The sequence below is a fragment of the Schistocerca americana genome, chromosome X, assembly GCF_021461395.2.
Source record: "Schistocerca americana isolate TAMUIC-IGC-003095 chromosome X, iqSchAmer2.1, whole genome shotgun sequence".
Taxonomy (NCBI): Eukaryota; Metazoa; Arthropoda; class Insecta; order Orthoptera; family Acrididae; genus Schistocerca; species Schistocerca americana.
In genome coordinates, this window is record NC_060130.1 from 754,652,758 (window position 1) to 754,673,750 (window position 20,993).

The 20,993-nt window shown below is 43.6% G+C and overlaps 1 protein-coding gene across 1 annotated transcript in view; it reads right to left on the minus strand.

Moving 5' to 3' along the window:
* The window catches only part of LOC124556299 (secreted frizzled-related protein 1-like), a 416,152-nt gene that overhangs the window by 329,577 nt on the left and 65,582 nt on the right, over nucleotides 1-20,993 (minus strand). The window lies entirely within an intron of this gene.

Sequence of the window (20,993 nt, forward strand, 5' to 3'; positions counted from 1 at the left end):
CTCGCCAGTGTCTACGGCACTGTGAATTTCTTGGCAAATAGGGCGAGCTGAGTTTCACATGATCTCTGTTTGCGGAATCCATGTTGGTTATGATGAAGGAGATTTGTATTATCTAAGAACGTCATAATACGAGAACACAAAACATGTTCCATTATTCTACAACAGATTGACGTAAGCGAAATAGGCCTATAATTATTCGCATCTGATTTATGACCCTTCTTGAAAATGGGAACGACCTGCGCTTTCTTCCAGTCGCTAGGTACTTTACGTTCTTCCAGCGATCTACGATAAATTGCTGATAGAAAGGGGGCAAGTTCTTTAGCATAATCACTGTAGAATCTTAAGGGTATCTCGTCTGGTCCGGATGCTTTTCCGCTACTAAGTGATAGCAGTTGTTTTTCAATTCCGATATCGTTTATTTCAATATTTTCCATTTTGGCGTCCGTGCGACGGCTGAAGTCAGGGACCGTGTTACGATTTTCCGCAGTGAAACAGTTTCGGAACACTGAATTCAGTATTTCTGCCTTTCTTCGGTCGTCCTCTGTTTCGGTGCCATCGTGGTCAACGAGTGACTGAATAGGGGATTTAGATCCGCTTACCGATTTTACATATGACCAAAACTTTTTAGGGTTCTTGTTTAGATTGTTTGCCAATGTTTTATGTTCGAATTCGTTGAATGCTTCTCTCATTGCTCTCTTTACGCTCTTTTTCGCTTCGTTCAGCTTTTCCTTATCAGCTATGATTCGACTACTCTTAAACCTATGATGAAGCTTTCTTTGTTTCCGTAGTACCTTTCGTACATGATTGTTATACCACGGTGGATCTTTCCCCTCGCTTTGGACCTTAGTCGGTACGAACTTATCTAAGGCGTACTGGACGATGCTTCTGAATTTTTTCCATTTTTGTTCCACATGCTCTTCCTCAGAAATGAACGTTTGATGGTGGTCACTCAGATATTCTGCGATTTGTGCCCTATCACTCTTGTTAAGCAAATATATTTTCCTTCCTTTCTTGGCATTTCTTATTACACTTGTAGTCATTGATGCAACCACTGACTTATGATCACTGATACCCTCTTCTACATTCACGGAGTCGAAAAGTTCCGGTCTATTTGTTGCTATGAGGTCTAAAACGTTAGCTTCACGAGTTGGTTCTCTAACTATCTGCTCGAAGTAATTCTCGGACAAGGCAGTCAGGATAATATCACAAGAGTCTCTGTCCCTGGCTCCAGTTCTGATTGTGTGACTATCCCATTCTATACCTGGTAGATTGAAGTCTCCCCCTATTACAATAGTATGATCACGAAACTTCTTCACGACGTTCTGCAGGTTCTCTCTGAGGCGCTCAACTACTACGGTTGCTGATGCAGGTGGTCTATAGAAGCATCCGACTATCATATCTGACCCACCTTTGATACTTAACTTAACCCAGATTATTTCACATTCGCATTCGCTAATAACTTCACTGGATATAATTGAATTCTTTACTGCTATAAATACTCCTCCACCATTGGCGTTTATCCTATCCTTGCGGTATATATTCCATTCTGTGTCTAGGATTTCGTTACTGTTCACTTCCGGTTTTAACCAACTTTCCGTTCCTAATACTATATGCGCACTATTTCCTTCAATAAGAGATACTAATTCAGGAACCTTGCCCTGGATACTCCTGCAGTTTACCAATATTACGTTAACTTTTCCTGTTTTTGGTCTCTGAGGACGGACGTTCTTTATCAACGATGATAATGTCCTCTCTGGTAAGCCGTCAGGTATTTTATCGTTTCGCCCAAGGGGGGGTCCCTCTAACCTAAAAAACCCCCGTGTGCACGCCACACGTACTCTGCTACCCTAGTAGCTCCTTCCGGTGTGTAGTGCACGCCTGACCTGTCTAGGGGGGCCCTACAGTTCTCCACCCAATAACGAAGGTCGATGAATTTGCAACCATTAACCATTATAGTCGCAGAGTCGTCTGAGCCTCTGGTTTAGACCCTCCACACGGCTCCAAACCAGAGGACCGCGATCGACTCTGGGCACTATGCTGCAGATATTAAGCTCAGCTTGCACCCCGCGTGCGATGCTGGTTGTCTTCACCAAATCAGCCAGCCGCCGGAAGGAACCAAGGATGGCCTCAGAACCCAAGCGGCAGGCGTCATTCGTTCCGACATGTGCTACTATCTGCAGCCGGTCACACCCAGTGCGTTCAATAGCTGCCGGAAGGGCCTCCTCCACATTACGGACGAGACCCCCCGGCAAGCACACCGAGTGCACACTGGCATTCTTCCCCGACCTACCCGCTATTTTCCTGAGGGGCTCCATAACCCGCCTAACGTTGGAGCTCCCTATAACTAATAGGCCCGCCCTCTGTGACTGTCGGGACCTTGCCGGAGAATCGGCCGCTGGCCCAACAGGCGAGGCATCCTGTGGTGGCTCGGAAACGATGTCATCACCACTAGGAAGCACCCCGTACCTGTTGGAAAGGGGTAAGGCAGCTGCCACGCGGCCAGATCCCACCTTCGCCTTTCGGCCAGGCACGCGCGAGCCCACCACTGTCCGCCATTCACCCTGGAGTGATGGCTGACCGGTAAGATGCTCACTGCCGGAAGACGCAGCGACATCAGGGGTTCCATGTGATTCCAAGGCCACCGAAGTAGGCATAGGTCTCACCACAGTTGCCCCAACGCCACTACGAGCCGACGCCTGCGCCTCGAGCTCGATGAGCCTAACAGACAAAGCCTCCACCTGCCCCCGAAGAGTGGCCAATTCTCCTTGCGTCCGCTCACAACAACCACAGTCCCTACACATGACTATGTTTACCCTACTCTATACGGTGACAAATTCCCAAGATAATCTTCTGATGAGCTACTCTGATAATCAAGAAACACTCACTGAAATACGAGACGCGAAAATTACGCTAGGTTTTCCCAGAAAAACTATTTAAAAGCTAAGCGCAGCAAATAAGTACAAAAACGCTTTATACAAACAGTACTCGCTGCTGCTGGTGCTCTCGCTCTGGCTGTCACAAGACAACTGCTGATTCAAGTGACTAGTGGCTAACGGCCGCGAAACAAACAAAAGACGGTTTTAGGGCGCTTTCTGTTCTAAACGATCAAGAAAACACTAAGAAATCTAACACGAAAACTACGTAAAGTTTTATCAAGAACTGTTAGTTACTATGCAGAGCAGATAAACACAAATAGAATCCCTTCCTTAGTGGAAGGTCGTAAACAAAATGCAAAATAAACGCCTTATACAAACAGTACTCGCTGCTGCTGGTGCTCTCGCTCTGGCTGTCACAAGACATTAACGACTTACCATTCCACATTGATGAAGATGCAAAGTTAGTTCTTTTTGCTGATGATACAAGTATAGTAATAACATCTAGAACCCAAGAAATAAGTGATGTAATTGTAGAGGATGTTTTTCACAAAATTATTCAGTGGTTCTCAGCAAACGGACTCTCTTTAAATTTTGATAAAACACAGTACATACAGTTCTGTACAGTAAATGGCACAACTCCAGTAATAAATATAGACTTTGAACAGAAGTCTGTAGCTAAGGTAGAATTTTCAAAATTTTTAGGTGTGTCCATTGATGAGAGGTTCAACTGGAAGCAACACATTGATGGTCTGCTGAAACATCTGAGTTCAGCTACGTATGCTATTAGGGTTATTGCAAATTTTGGTGATAAGAATCTCAGTAAATTAGCTTACTATGCCTACTTTCATTCACTGCTTTCGTATGGCATCATATTCTGGGGTAATTCATCGTTGAGTAGAAAAGTATTCATTGCTCAAAAACGTATAATCAGAATAATTGCTGGAGCCCACCCACGGTCATCCTGCAGACATCTATTTAAGGATCTAGGGATCCTCACAGTAACCTCACAGTATATATATTCACTCATGAAATTTGTTGTTAATAATCCAGCCCAGTTCAAAAGTAATAGCAGTGTGCATAGCTATAACACCAGGAGAAAGGATGATCTTCACTATGCAGGGTTAAATCTGACTTTGGCACAGAAAGGGGTAAATTATGCTGCCACAAAAGTCTTTGGTCACCTACCAAACAGCATCAAAAGCCTAACAGATAGCCAACTAACATTTAAAAATAAATTAAAAGAATTTCTAGATGACAACTCCTTCTACTCATTGGCTGAATTTTTAGTTATAAATGAAGGGAAAAAAACAACTTAAACATTAGTGTCATGCAATATTTTGTGTAATGTAATATCTTGTACAGACATCTTTTATTAACCTGACACGTTCCACATCATTACGAAGTGTCGTATTCGTGATCTATGGAACAAGTATTAATCTAATCTAATCTCATATAATCTATGTATTCCGTCGAATGTCCTTTTACACAAGTGAGCTAAAGCTGAAAGCCATGGAACGCTGCTTTAGAAGCCTTTTGTACCCAACCATGTAATTCACATATTCTAAAAATAACTAAATGTTTCATACCCATAATACACCACTCAAAGGCTAAAGAGCATACAAATTGATTTTGTGAGCTCTCTATTGACACTGTGGAGCGTTTACGGCATAATTTGAGGTCTATGTTATTGTATGTAGTTCACAAATTTTAAGTGTGAATATCACACGGCTTCAACAAAGTGTTTTCTGTATTCAAATATATTTCTTTGCGCATAATCCACCGAATTAACAACATGGCATTGGTCCCACTGGATGCTTTTAATATGTTGTCGGAATGATAATTATCTAAATTTATCGTTCAAATTTTGAATAGAATAATCATGAAAACCGATTACCAACAAGAGTTAATATTGTATTCACCGTTCGATTTTTCAAATAATTTATATAAAATTGCTTTGCCAAGAACCATTCATTAATATACAGGGTATTTCATGACCTTGTAAACTCGTAAGAACGTAATTGCTAACACTGTAAGGTAGGCAAACCCGACAAACATGTAGAAGTGCAGGATGATAGGTGTGAACAGCAATTCAACAACTGCACTATTGATGACGTGATGTGTTCTGTGCAGTGACGGGTACTGATGTAAAGATCTGTAAGACTGTGGTCTGTTTTTACAAGCTGCAATTTACTGTCAACTAGTCACTGTGATACGACTTTGTTCTTGCTTATGGAATTAGCAGAGCCGGCCGGAGTGGCCGAGCGGTTCTAGGCGCTACAGTCTGGAACCGCGCTACCGCTACGGTCGCAGGTTCGAATCCTGCCTCGGGCATGGATGTGTGTGATGTCCTTAGGTTAGTTAGCTTTAAGTAGTTCTAAGTTCTAGGGGACTGATGACCTCAGAAGATAAGTCCTATAGTGCTCAGAGCCATTTGAACCATTTTTGAATTAGCAGATATGATCTTCGTGAACGGACAAGCAAATGGAAACTGTAGTGAACCTGACAAGTTGTACGGGACAAATACCGACATAAGAGACATCCGGTGCACTCTGTGTTTCTAAGGTCGTTCCAACGAATAAGGGAAACAGGACGCATTTCCAGTGAAGTGATGGATGTGCCTAGTTTATGAATGGTACATAGGCCCGTATCCGACTGCCCGTCGCGATTTCACTGTTTTTGACACATATTCCCCACGTTGTTTTAAGATATCTGACTTGATCTTCGTGCACGTAAGGGTTTCCAACGTGATGGAACCTGAAACACGTGGGGTCTAACACAGTGCACGACATCTCGTATCAGTGAAGCCCACGAGACTTGCAGTTTTCATGATCAGAAGCTTGTCTGTTCGCGAGTTTAATATTTTAATGTTCTGTTGTGTAATGAGAAGAGACATTTTTTGTATTAAATGAAATATTTTTACCTTTTTAAAACTTTCCTCACTTCAATGTGCAAGTTAATAATGCAAGGTAAAAATACGCAGGGACTAGACACTGAAATATTGAATGACATATAAATGAAAGGAAGATTACATGAGGAAGACTGGAAGCTACATTATCAAACATAAAAAATCTCTCTCTCTCTCTTGTACGAAATGTTGATTTCGAGAATATAAATGCTCTTCAGTAAGGTGTAAGATCACCCTAGGCAAAAGAAAGCACCAAACTTTTCTTTGTGAAATAAAATAAATGTAATCAAGTTAGCTATACTGAAAACTGGTGTATTATTATACGAGTATGTACGAACGAGGCGGTGTACGCTGTCTGAAAAGAGTCTTAATCAATAATTTACCGAGGCAATGACGAACGTCGAGATTTTGAAGATCAGTAACATTCTGTGTGTTTGATTTAATGTAATGTACCTCCAAACATTCGTTTGGTGCACCTTACGTTTCAGAATTGCAACGAGAAATTCGCAACATTCTGTAGTCTCGGGGCATTTGATAATATTCAACAATTGCGTAGTACATTGCGTGTCCCATCTCGCTTTGCATATTTTTCTTGTCTTCACCTGTGTCAGACGTTCCCTGAAAGGTAGATGGGATACGTTTCTGGTCTTGGACAGCTCGATCACCTGAAGTTGTGTTCTTCTTGTGGAATGATATGAAAAGCCTTGTGTGCGAATCATCTGTCGAAATTACTCGCAAGAATTCTCGGTGCCTGTAACGTTGTTCGAACAACACTAGAGTTATGACAAAGAACACTGACAACATTGACAAGGTTGCATTAAAACTGGAGGGAGCGACTCTGAACAACTGTTTTGAATCCAGCACCTTGTGAAAGTGTGCAGATAAAATTATTACAGAAATGTATTTACATGAATTATTATCATCGTCAGGTGGCCAACAGTAAACCGGAGAGTTTCGCTTATACATCTAGTCAAATTTGTTTTCGGAGGAGGATTCCCTGTCTCACACTAATACTTTTACTCTTCTCCATACTCTCTAATACTTTGTATTGTCATCACGGAAACATCCTGTAAGTACATACATATGTGATCAAAAGTATCCGGACACCCCAACAACATAGTTTTTCGTATTAGATGCATTGTGCTGCCACCTACTGCCAGGTACTCCATATCAACGACCTCAGTAGTCATTGGACATCGCGGGAGAGCAGAATGGGGCGCTCCTCGGAACACACGGACTTCGAACGTGGTTAGGTGATTGGGTGTCACTTGCGTCATACGTCTGTACGCGAGATTCCCACACTCCTAAACATCCGTAGGTCCACTGTTTCCGGTGTAATAGTGAAGTGGAAACGTGAATGGACACGTAAAGCACAAACGCGGACAGGCCGACCTCATCTGTTGACTGAAAGACCGCCGACAGTTGAAGAGGGACATAATATGTAATAGGCAGACATCTATCCAGACCATCACACAGAAATTCAAAACTGCATCAGGATCCACTGCAAGTTCTATGACAGTTAAGCGGGAGGCGAGAAAACTTGGATTTCATAGTCGAGCGGCTGCTCATAAGCCACTCATCACGCCGGTAAATACCAAACGACGCCTCGCTTAGTGTAAGGAGCGAAAACACTGGACGATTGAGCAGTGGAAAAACGTTGTATGGAGTTACGAATCACGGTACACAATGTGGTGATCCGATGGCAGGGTGTGGGTATGGCGAATGCCCCGTGAATGTCATCTACCAGCGTGTGTAGTGCCAACAATAAAATTCGGAGGCGGTGGTGTTATGGAGGGGGCTTGCACCCATTATTGTTTTGTGTGGCACTATCACAGCACGCTATCAGTTTACTAAGCCACGGCTGCAAAATACTAACACGAATTCCTTACAGACGAATGGAAAAACTGGTAGAAGCCGACCTCGGGGAAGATCAGTTTGGATTCCGTAGAAATGTTGGAACACGTGAGGCAATACTGACCTTACGACTTATCTTAAAAGAAAGATTAAGGAAAGGCAAACCTACATTTCTAGCATTTGTAGACATAGAGTATTCCAGTCAACATTGTCAAAAGCATTCTCTCTTTCTAATTCTGAAGGCGGCAGGGGTAAGATACAGGGAGCGATAGGCCATTTACAATTGGTACAGAAACCAAATGGCAGTTATAAGAGTCGAGGGGCATGAAAGAGAAGCAGTGGTTGGGAAGGGAGTGAGACAGGGTTGTAGCCTACCTCCGATGTTATTCAATCTGTATATTGAGCAAGCAAGCAGTAAAGGAAACAAAAGAAAAATTCGGAGTAAGAACTAAAATCCATGGAGAAGAAATTAAAACTTTGAGGTTCGCCGATGACATTGTAATTCTAGCAGAGACAGCAAAGGACCTGGAAGAGCAGCTGAACGGAATAGACAGTGTCTTGAAAGGAGGATATAAGATGAACATCAACAAAAGCAAAACGAGGATAATGGAATGTAGTCGAATTAAATCGAGTGATGCTGAGGGTATTAGATTATGAAATGAGACGCTTGAAGTAGTAAATGAGTTTTGCTATTTGGGGAGCAAAATAACTAATGATGGTCGAAGTAGCGAGGATGTAAAATGTAGACTCGCAATAGAAAGGATAGCGTTTCTGAAGAAGAGAAATTTGTTAACATCGAGTATACATTTAAGTGTCAGGAAGTCATTTCTGAAAGTATTTGTATGGAGTGTAGCCATGTATGGAAGTGAAAGGTGGACGGTAAATAGTTTAGACAAAAAGATAATAGAAGCTTTCGAAATGTGGTCCTACAGAAGAATGCTGAAGATTAGATGGGTAGATCACGTAACTAATGAGGAGGTACTGAATAGAATTGGGGAGAAGAGGGATTTGTGGCATAGCTTGACTAGAAGAAGGGATCGGTTGGTAGGACATATTCTGAGACATCAAGGGATCACCAATGTAGTACTGGTGGGAAACGTGCAGGCTAAAAATCGTAGAGGGAGACCAAAAGATCAATACACTAAGCAAATTAAGAAGGATGTAGGTTGCAGTAGGTATTGGGAGATGAAGAAGCTAGCACAGGATAGAGTAGCATGGAGAGCTGCATCAAACCAGCCTCTGGACTGAAGACCACAACAACAACATCACAGCACGAGCCTACGTTGATGTTTTAGGCACCTTCTTGCTTCCCACTGTTGAAGAGCTATTTGGGGATGGCGACTGCATCTTTCAACACGATCGAGCACCTGTTCATAATGCACGGCCTGTGGCGGAGTGATTACACGACAACAACATCCCTGTAATGGACTGGCCTGTACAGAGTCCTGACCTGAATCCTATAGAACACCTTTGGAACGTTTTGGAACGCCGACTTCGTACCAGGCCTCACCGACCGACATCGATACCTCTCCTCAGTGCAGCGCTCTGTGAAGAATGACCTGCCATTCCCCAAGAAACCTTCCGGCACCTGATTAAACGTATGTCTGCCAGAATGGAAGCTGTCATCAAGGATAAGGGTGGGCTAACACCATACTGAATTCCAGCATTACCGATAGAGGGTGCCACGAACTTATAATTCATTTTCAGCCAGGTGTCCGGATACTTTTGATCACATAGTGTACTTACTTAGATGGCGATGTGACGTGCGGCTGCATGGATTGTAATCCAAGATAAACGGACTGTATGAAGCAGACAAACAATTTGTTACTATTTTTCATGAAAAACGAAAGGTACACAAAGTCCTTAAACCTTAGAACAAACAATCGTGGGAGCAACTCCTATAGGATAGTACACTCAATTTTGATACGTATTTAGGGCAATCCTGCATGGAGAGTTGTGCCTGGTTAGCAATAAAAACAAAAACAACGAAGAGCTTTTCTAATTAAAGGTTTTATTTTACTATGTACCAAACATTATTTTGCTGCATACCTACAATCAGTCATCTTGCACGATGAAGATCTCGTGTGCAGTGATTACGTCTACCTGATCTTCATACACTATCTGATCAAAAGCATCTGGACACCTATCAGTCATCATTAATATGGGCTGTGTCCACCCTTCGCCCTTATGACAGCTACAACTCTGCTGTGGACACTTTCAGTGAGGTGTTAGAATGTCTGTGGAGGAATGTCAGCCCATTTTTTCTCAAGAGCCGATACTAGACAATGTAGTTCAAATGGTTTAAATGGTTCTGAGCACTATGGGACTTAACTGCTGAGGTCATCAGTCCCCTAGAACTTAGAACTACTTAAGCCTAACTAACCTAAGGACATCACACACATTCATGCCCGAGGCAGGATTCGAACCTGCGACTGTAGCGGTCACGCGGTTCCAGACTGTAGCGCCTAGAACCGCTCGGTCACTCCGACAGGCAGACAAGGTAGTATTGTTGGGCGCTGGTGCCTGGGGCGAAGTCGACGTTCGGTCTCATCCCAAAGATGTTCCATTGTGGCCAGGTCGGGACTCTAGGCAGGCCAGGTCATTTCAGGAATGTCACTGTCCACAAACCATTACCTCACTCACAGATGCTGCTTTATGACAAAGATGCATTGTGATGCTGATACCATGCTGATGGAAACAATCATCGTATCCGAATAGTTCCTCTACTGTACGCAGTACACAATGCTGTAAGATTTGTTCATATCCATTTGTATTTCAGGTTTTCTTAAGTACAATAAGGCGAACACACCCTAACCACAGAAAACAGCCCCATACCATAACACCATCTCCACCGCACTTCGACCGATGACCTCAGCAGTTTGGTTCCATAGTTTTTACCATAAATTTCCAAAAAAAAATTCCACCGTACTTCATTGTTGGCTATACACATAATGGCAGGTAAAGCTCTCCACGCATTCGCCAAACCCAAACCGCCGGCCGAAGTGGCCGTGCGGTTAAAGGCGCTGCAGTCTGGAACCACAAGACCGCTACGGTCGCAGGTTCGAATCCTGCCTCGGGCATGGATGTTTGTGATGTCCTTAGGTTAGTTAGGTTTAACTAGTTCTAAGTTCTAGGGGACTAATGACCTCAGCAGTTGAGTCCCATAGTGCTCAGAGCCATTTTTGAACCAAACCCAAACCCTTCCATCGGATTGCCACAGGTTTTAGCGCGTTTGATGACTCCTAAACATTCTTTTCCAGTAATCCACTCTGCAGTGGCTCTTTACACCAGCTCAAGCTTCTCTTAGCATTGGCTACAGAAATGCTGCTCGACTATTGCACCCCATTCCTTTTCACTCCGTGCGCACAGTCATTGTTCTGGCTGGACTTCTGGTAGCGCTTTGAAAATAACGAGTGATTTCTTGCGCCAATTTCACGCGACTTTTTACAACGACCCTCCACTGTACAAAAAATGGTTCAAATGGCTCTGAGCACGATGAGATTAAAAAAAAAAAATGTTCAAATGTGTGTGAAATCTTATGGGACTTAACTGCTAAGGTGATCAGTCCCTAAGCTTACACACTACTTAACCTAAATTATCCTAAGGACAAACACACACACCCATGCCCGAGGGAGGACTCGAACCTCCGCCGGGACCAGCAGCACAGTCCATGACTGCAGCGCCTGAGACCGCTCGGCTAATCCCGCGCGGCACAATGGGACTTAACATCTGAGGTCATCAGTCCCCTAGAACTTAGAACTACGTAAACCTAACTAACCTAAGGATATCACACACATCCATGCCCCAGGCAGGATTCGATCCTGCGACCGTAGCGGTCGCGCAGTTCCAGACTGAAGCGCCTAGAACCGCTCGCCGAGCGGGATTAGCCGAGGGGTCAAAGGCGCTGCAGTCATGGACTGTGCAGCTGGTCCCGGCGGAGATTCGAGTCCTCCCTGGGGCATGGGTGTGTGTCTTTGTCTTTAGGACAATTTAGGTTAAGTAGTGTGTAAGCTTAGGAACTGATGACCTTAGCAGTTAAGTCCCATAAGATTTCACACATATTTGAACATTTTTTTTAGAACCGCTCTGCCACATCGGCCGGCCAACCTCCACTGTGCTCGACGGTGCCTGTTCGACAGTACATGAGATTTGCGTGGTCTTGGTTTAGGTGTTGTTTTTCTTTCGCCTTTTCACTTCACAATCACATCACTAGCAGCTGACCTGTGCAGGTTTAGATGGGTGAAATGTCCCTCAGAAATTTGTTACTCAAGTGACGTCCAGTAAGCAGTCCATGTTTACTGACGGTAAAATACATCCGGACCCCCTTTTATACCAGCGGGTCCACCTCTCGTTACATTTGGTGGTCAGTTCCGTATTACATAAGGCTGTCTGGATACATGTGACCACATAATGTAACTATGAATAACATGCTTTCGTAAAACATATTCCACTTACGTATAAACGAGTAGTAAGACTTCGACTTTGGGTGGGTATTACAAACATTCTCAGTAAAAGTGTATCAGACATTATCGTGTTTTCATTTCCTCTGGTATTGTTGTATAAGACCACGACATCTGAACACGATAGACCTTATCGCTGATTTGAATTATTCGACGCAATCTCTTGGGAGTTAAACAATACGCATTAGCATTATTAATGGTTCCTTCAAGCATAAAGTAATCCTAAAGGAGAAACAAGCTATTTAAATCATCAAAGAACGTTGATGTAATTTTTCGACTTAATTCGTGAAAGTATTACTTCTATTTGCTAACTGGAGGTACTGCCACTCCAGTGGCCAACATTTTCTATAAGTAGTGGCACAAGAGATCCGAATTTCACTGCCGGTAAAGATGTGCGCCAGGAATAAATCACTTCCTTTATTCTTGTTTTCTCCATGCTGGTGGACGGCGTAGAACATACAACAGCTCTTGCTGGATAAAAATAGTAACTTATTCTTCGACTGTATGTATTGGGTAAAGAAGTTACACGACTAATGATATGCCCAACACCCGTAACTTGCGAACTAACATAGCTAAACTTGACCCACCGAATAACTTAGTAAGCCGTTAACTGAACATAGTACTTCAAATATTGTGATTGCAAGGCATCCGTATATTAATTATCAACCTTTTTTTGTGTCAACTGATATTTTCACACGTTTGGCAAATACACATGTCAGCATCAAAGATGTCACCTCGGGAGGAGCAGCCCTGTTCAGTAGTTTAAACGTCTTTGACTTTTCTTGAGCACTAGTGCATCAAGATAGCCCCCGATAACGCAGGATAATCTCTCACGCCGAGGTCAGAGATGCAGCTGACTAACTGATTTCATGGCGGCTATTCAAGCAGTTAAGCTCCGCACGCGAAACAGTCGGGTACTGTTTTTCGTGCTCGCATTTCTCCTGAAGACAGGGGAATGGGTGTAATTGTCTGCGGCTGCATGACCGGTGCTGACCCCTCTGATTACATAATTAACATACCGACCCCGAGGCGGGATACAAGCCAGGGAAAAGATTGGGACACAAGCAGATGCTCTGAATTTTCTCGACAGCACCTTAAATGATACTACTTGAAACATCCCTTTAGAAAAATTAATGAATTACTATGCTGATAAACCTCTTATGTTATTTGATTTTCAAACAGCTGAGCATAACTGAATGTACTCAGACATTTCTCTCTTTACTTATTTTCATCAATACTAAACTGACACACAATATTTTTAGCGCAACGCAATCTGACTTTCAATAATCCCTACAAAAGAATGGCCCTGACTAACAATAACCTATACCTATGAATCACTTACCTCACAAAAATCTTCGTTACTCGAACTACTGCAATACAGCGAGCGCCAATACTTCCAGCTAAATAAAAGATTCTAACTACTGAAGGCTCTAACTACTGATAGGCATAGTTAGCAAATGAAAGATTTTGATAGAGAGCAAACAATGTATTTACCTTAATAATACTCAAAAGTCATCATATATATATATATATATATATATATATATATATATATATATTCATGATGTACAGTATTACAAATTTACTCTTTCTGATGGACACACGTCCATATCGTCCGCTCTCAAAATTCTGCCATCTCTCTCCCCACATCCAACACTGCTGGCGGCTCACCCCCAACTGCGCAACGCTACGCTTTGTTCACATCCAACTGCCCAACACTACAACAGCAAATGTTCCAACAAGACAAATCAGCCACAGACTGCACACAGCACAGTCAGTGATTTTCATACAGGGCGCTACGTGGCGATACCAATATAAAAACCTAAACAACCTACTTACATATTTCGGTCGGAGGAAAGCAATGGCAAACCACCTCCACCAGGACCTTGCCTAGTACAGCGCTGCGGGTCTCCCGCATCGTCCCCTACACTCCTCGGAGTATGGGACCTCATCATCATCAAAATATGTAAGTAGGCTGTTTAGGTTTTAATATTGGTAACGCCACGTAGCGCTCTGTATGAAAATCACTGACTGTGCTGTGTGCAGTCTGTGGCTGATTTGTCTTGTTGGAATATTTGCTATTGTAGTGTTGGGCAGTTGGATGTGTACAGCGCGTAGCGTTGCGCAGATGGAGGTGAGCCGCCAGCAGTGGTGGATGTGGGGAGAGAGATGGCAGAATTTTGAGAGCGGACGATCTGGGCGTGTGTCCATCAGAAAGAGTAAATTTGTAATACTGTAGATCATGAACTAATATATATATATGATGACTTTTGAATATTATTAAGGTAAATACATTGTTTGTTCTCTATCAAAACCTTTCATTTGCTAACTATGCCTATCAGTAGTTAGAGCCTTCAGTAGTTAGAATCTTTTATTTAGCTGGAAGTATTGGCGCTCGCTGTATTGCAGTAGTTCGAGTAACGAAGATTTTTGTGAGGTAAGTGATTCATAGGTATAGGTTATTGTTAGTCAGGGCCATTCTTTTGTAGGGATTATTGAAAGTCAGATTGCGTTGCGCTAAAAATATTGTGTGTCAGTTTAGTATTGATGAAAATAAGTAAAGAGAGAAATGTCTGAGTACATTCAGTTATGCTCAGCTGTTTGAAAATCAAATAACATAAGAGGTTTATCAGCATAGTAATTCATTAATTTTTCTAAAGGGATGTTTCAAGTAGTATCATTTAAGGTGCTGTCGAGAAAATTCAGAGCATCTGCTTGTGTCCCAATCTTTTCCCTGGCTTGTATCCCGCCTCGGGGTCGGTATGTTAATTACTGAATTTTTCAGCGTTAGTGGTAGAGGGTGGCCAAACGTGGAAGTGAGCGAACGTTTGCCAAATATGTGTGGATCGTGTAGCTGAGAGTGGACGCTGGTAACACCTAGTTATTCGCCTACTCGGAAGCGGGAAACCGCCTAAAAATCACACCCAGGTTGGCCAGTGCCTGGCACTCGTCGTTAATCCGCCGGGCAGATTAAATCAGGAGCCGATGCACCCTCCCGAGTCCCGGAATCGGCGTGCTGACGCGAGCGACTATCCAGTGTACGTGTGTGTGTGTGTGTGTGTGTGTGTGTGTGTGTGTAGGGGGAGGGCTGGGGAGGGGCCTCGCCTGTATCCCGGTGACAGCAGACTACAGAATGTTCCTGCGCTGGCTCTGGGTTTCATCCTTCATTCATTTTCGTAAAATTCATGACGACACGAAGACAGTACTATACCGTACACAATCAAAGTGTGTGCAGCGATGTAGTCTGCATCATTCTCCTCTCTGTAGAATGAATATGAGAAAGTACTTTCGAAACTCACTGTTAACATTTTTCTCTCTTGGTTGGGGAAGGACAGACATCTACGCAACACAGATACATATTTAATATACTAGTATTATCTTTCATTTTTTTTTCAATACACTGAAGGAACGAAGAAGGGCACATTCTATATGTATTTAAATGCGTCCCACCACCATCACCTATAATAATGGATCAGAACATTCGTTTTCGAACTAATGAGAAAATCAGTTACGTTATAAGTAAATTTCGCTAAGTAAAGCAAAGCAAAGCACCAGCGCTCTGTCTACAGACGGGACAACGGGAGGGGCTGACCGCCGTTACATCGTCACCAAGTGGTGTGATCTGGATGCGGTATGGAGGGGCGTGAGGTCTGCACACCGCTCTCCTTGGCGTTGTCGGCTTTGCAGACCTTGGAGCCGCTACTTCTCAATCACGTAGCTGCTCAATTGGCATCACGAGGCGGAGTGGACTCCATTCCAGTCCTCTCACTAAGGAAAGTACCGGACAGTGAACCCAGGTACTCAGCATGGCAGTCGCCTCAGATACAGAGGCGAACAAATTTCACTAAGTAGTTTGTTATTTATTGATTTTGTTATTTATGAAGTTTCGTAGTATCATGCGAGCCAAAGCCACTTGATCACGGAATGGTGCAGTACATTTTTTACAGAATGCTGACTAGAAAATTTATAAGTAACACAATAAATAAAACTCGAAAAAAGAGCGAGGAGTATACGAATAAATAAAACATTACAGAGAAAAGATCTGAAATACGGCGAGGTTTTCTTGCACTGAAAAATAGGAGTGTGCATCAAGGAAATCTTTCAACTTGTTTTTCAATATTTGCGGATCATCATTCCTTTTTTCAGTTCTGCTGCGAGCCTATTGAAAATGAAAACGGTCGAATAGTGCACATCTTTGTGTACAGTGCATAAGAAAGTTTTAGCCAAATACAAATTTTTTCCGTCTAGTGTTCACTGAATAAAGTCATTAGATTCTTCTGAATGAGACAATACTGTCAAAAATAGTTCTGATTATGCAAGATATGCAACGGGCTGACAGAGTTAGAATTACGAGACATCTGAACAACTACCTAGGCAAAGGTCGCGAACTGACACCTCACATCTGCGTGATCATCTTTTTCTGGGATAAGAGTATTCATGGTGCGTGCACGGAGTTTTCCCAAATAAAAATATGAGAAATTACAGGGTAAAAGTAAGAAAAGTGAACAAGCTTTCTTATTTCTGCGTCAGATATGGTCTATATCATTCTTACAGTGAAAACAGCAGCATTCAGTTTCTGCGCAAGATTTTGAACATGATACTGCCAGTACACCCTTTCATCTACCCTCAGTCCTAATAACTTGAAGTGGTCGCCTTCACTGGTTGTATGACAACACTGGGACAATAAAATTATGCTTTTAGAAGAGCTTCATGTCAAAAACTGTATGTATTACATTTTGTTAGAGTTTTGTATAGTGTCCACCGCCTACGTTCGACATGAACGTGCAGTAACCAATCACAGGCGGAGTTGGAAGCAATAGCAGTGGAGGGCATGTAAAGCGTGATGGGGGACGCGGAAAACAGTGCAGTCGCTGTCGTAATGCGGAAACGGAGTGATTTATCAAGTGTCCAAAAGGGCATGACCATTGGCTTTCGAGCCAAGGCTGGAAGTATTTCCGAAACAGCTAAGTCTCTAAACTCTTCTCGTGCCGCCGTGGTTAAAGTATGCCGTGCACGACAAAATGACGCTGTGCAAAACTGGCGCACCGTGGGGCATAGATGACGGGGCTGAACGACGGCTGCGGACATGTGTACGAACGAATGGTTCAAATGGCTCTGAGCACTATGGGACTCAACTGCTGTGGTCATAAGTCCCCTAGAACTTAGAACTGCTTAAACCTAACTAACCTAAGGACAGCACACAACACCCAGCCATCACGAGGCAGAGAAAATCCCTGACCCCGCCGGGAATCGAACCCGGGAACCCGGGCGTGGGAAGCGAGAACGCTACCGCACGACCACGAGATGCGGGCTGTACTAACGAATAGATGTGCAACTGTTGAGCAGCTAACCGCCCAGATGAATCAAGGGGCCACCACAAGTTCCATCACAATAATCGTTCAGCGAACGTTGCTGCATATGAGCCTCCACAGCAGGTGACTCGTTCATGCACCCATGCTGACTGCTGGTCTTCGACGACAAAGGCAGGAATTTGCACGCCAATACCGCAACAGGACGTCCACTGAGTGGTGACAGATGGGCTCCTCAGATAAATCACGTTTTGTGCTCCATCGAACGGATGACCGCTGGCGTCTACGGCGTGAAACGACACAGAGCAAATACCATGCAACATTCGTCGGAGCGTTATGTTTCCGTGGCGTTCCCTGGGTGATCCCGTCGTTCTGGAAGCACAATGGATCGAGACAAGTTTGGATCTATCCATGGGGCCCATGTTCACCCCTACATGCAGTTTGTTTTTCCTCGGTACGACGGAATCTACCAGCAGGACAATGCAACGTGTCACACAGCTCCCAGAGTACGTGCGTGATTAGAAGAGCTCCAGGATGAGTTTACCGTATTCCCCTGGCCACCAACTTCCCTTTTCTAACCCCACTCGAGAATCTGTGGGACCATCTCGATCGAGTTTTTAGTGCCATAGATCCTCAACTGAGAAACCGGCACCAGAGTCGGCATGTCTCCACATCCGTGTCGGTACCTTCCAAAACTCCATCGACTCTCTTCCTGCCCGTCTCGCGCTGCCAAAGATGGTTATTCAGGCTTCTGAAGGGTAGTCACATTAACGTGACTAGACAATGTATCAATATCGCGGCGTCATTTTTCAACATTTTGACAAAACTATTTTTTAAAATTTTGTAAACAATTTGTGTTTTATTAATTATGATATAAAACTGCAATAATCACCGAATAAAACAAATGTTTCTCATTTTTAAAATTTTATGAAACCTCAGAATAAACAAGGCGTTCCATCGAAGTATCAGGATTCTCAAAGTGTTCCTTCAGAGCAAAAGTTTGGAAACATTTGGGCTAGACCATCTATATTGTGCTCTAACTCTTCCACAGAAAGAAAACTGTTTTGAACCATCTGTCATACGTCCTGTCTATTAACGTAGGTATTTCGAAAATGGTGTTATTAATACCAAAGCAATAGAAAAGCGATTACTAGGAGGAGCTACTCAGTATATAACTAAAATGCAGTTTATTTCATCTGAGCGATGGTAAGCTAGATAGTGTCGGAAGTTCCATGCGGCTTATCGCGGATGATGCTGTGGTATACAGAGAAGTTGCAGCATCAGAAAATTGTAGCGAAATGCAGGAAGATCTGCAGCGGATAGGCACTTGGTACAGGGAGTGGCAACTGACCCTTAACATAGACAAATGTAATGTATTGCGATTACATAGAAAGAAGGCTCCTTTATTGTATGATTATATGATAGCGGAACAAACACTGGTAGCAGTTATTTCTGTAAAATATCTGGGAGTATGCGTGCGGAACGATTTGAAGTAGAATGATCATATAAAATTAATTGTTGGTAAGGCGGGTACCAGGTTGAGATTCATTGGGAGAGTCCTTAGAAAATGTAGTCCACCAACAAACGAGGTGGCTTGCAAAACACTCGTTCGACCTATACTTGAGTATTGCTCATCAGTGTGGGATCCGTACCAGATCGGATTGACGGAGGAGACAGAGAAGATCCAAAGAAGAGCGGCGCGTTTCGTCACAGGGTTATTTGGTAAGCGTGATAGCGTTACGGAGATGTTTAGCAAACTCAAGTGGCAGACTCTGCAAGAGAGGCGCTCTGCATCGCGGTGTAGCTTGCTGTCCAGGTTTCGAGAGGGTGCGTTTCTCGATGAGGTATCGAATATATTGCTTCCCCCTACTTATACCTCCCGAGGAGATCACGAATGTAAAATTAGAGAGGTTCGAGCGCGCACGGAGGCTTTCCGGCAGTCGTTCTTCCTGCGAACCATACGCGACTGGAACAGGAAAGGGAGGTAATGACAGTGGCACGTAAAGTGCCCTCCGCCACACACCGTTGGGTGGCTTGCGGAGTATAAATGTAGATGTAGCTAATCTATGTTTTGTTGAAACGTATGGCGCTTTTAAATTTCTCCGTCCGTTACTTATCTTATCTAATAGTTTACATACATGTTGTACTCATTTACGGCAGGTCACGCAGTCCAAGTAGATTAGGCAGCAGAACCGTTGCGATTGAAAATTTATAATTCACCAACAGTTAATATAACCGAATACAGTCGTCTAGCAATGAGGATGTCACACCGGCATAATCCTTCGTGCCAGAAATAGAGAGTGACTGATTTGGAAATTTGATGCGGTGTTAAAGAAACTCGTAAGTACAGACGCTGGTCTCGACAAGTTCCACTTGCAACTTGAAAAAAAATAGTGAAGTGGAACAATATGTGTATCACAGATTACGATTACTTCCTACAAAACAGCGTCATAAAGAAATAAAAGAACGGCACCTTCCTCGTTTCGGGAAGTCTCGTAAAACGCTCTGCGTCGTAACCGAAGGATGGCTAGCGCGTAATCGCTGTGCAAAGCGGCGTTGCAAGTGCAGTGCATTACACAGCTGAGAAACGCCTCCGGAAATTGCCGAGCGCCGCCGAAGAGAGGGGCCGTTAATTGCGCGCCTGGCAAGTCTACATGAAAGGCGACGCATGGAAACGAGTCCGCATAAATAATTGCCGTTTCGCAGTAAATTGAGCGTAAAGGACGTGCCTACAGCCAGACCACGCGAGATGATCATGGCAACAGATTACTGCCGTGGACTTCGCGCTGCACTGCCATCGGTGAGGCCGATGTGTTAGCATCCTGTCTCTTCTGGATCGGAAAACAGGAACCCACATTTTCGTGATCGTGGCATAAGTCGTTACGATCTCAGCAAAACATCTCTTCTACATACAGGGTGTTTCAAAAATGACCGGTATATTTGAAACGGCAATAAAAACTAAACGAGCAGCGATAGAAACACACCGTTTGTTGCAATATGCTTGGGACAACAGTACGTTTTCAGGCAGACAAACTTTCGAAATCACAGTAGTTACAATTTTCAACAACAGATGGCGCTGCAAGTGATGTGAAAGATATAGAAGACAACGCAGTCTGTGGGTGCGCCATTCTGTACGTCGTCTTTCTTCTGTAAGCGTGTGCTGTTCACAACGTGCAAGTGTGCTGTAGACAACATGGTTTATTCCTTAGAACAAAGGATTTTTCTGGTGTTGGAATTCCACCGCCTAGAACACAGTGTTGTTGCAACAAGACGAAGTTTTCAACGGAGGTTTAATGTAACCAAAGGACCGAAAAGCGATACAATAAAGGATCTGTTTGAAAAATTTCAACGGACTGGGAACGTGACGGATGAACGTGCTGGAAAGGTAGGGCGACCGCGTACGGCAACCACAGAGGGAACGCGCAGCTAGTGCAGCAGGTGATCCAACAGCGGCTTCGGGTTTCCGTTCGCCGTGTTGCAGCTGCGGCCCAAATGACGCCAACGTCCACGTATCGTCTCATGCGCCAGAGTTTACACCTCTATCCATACAAAATTCAAACGCGGCAACCCCTCAGCGCAGCTACCATTG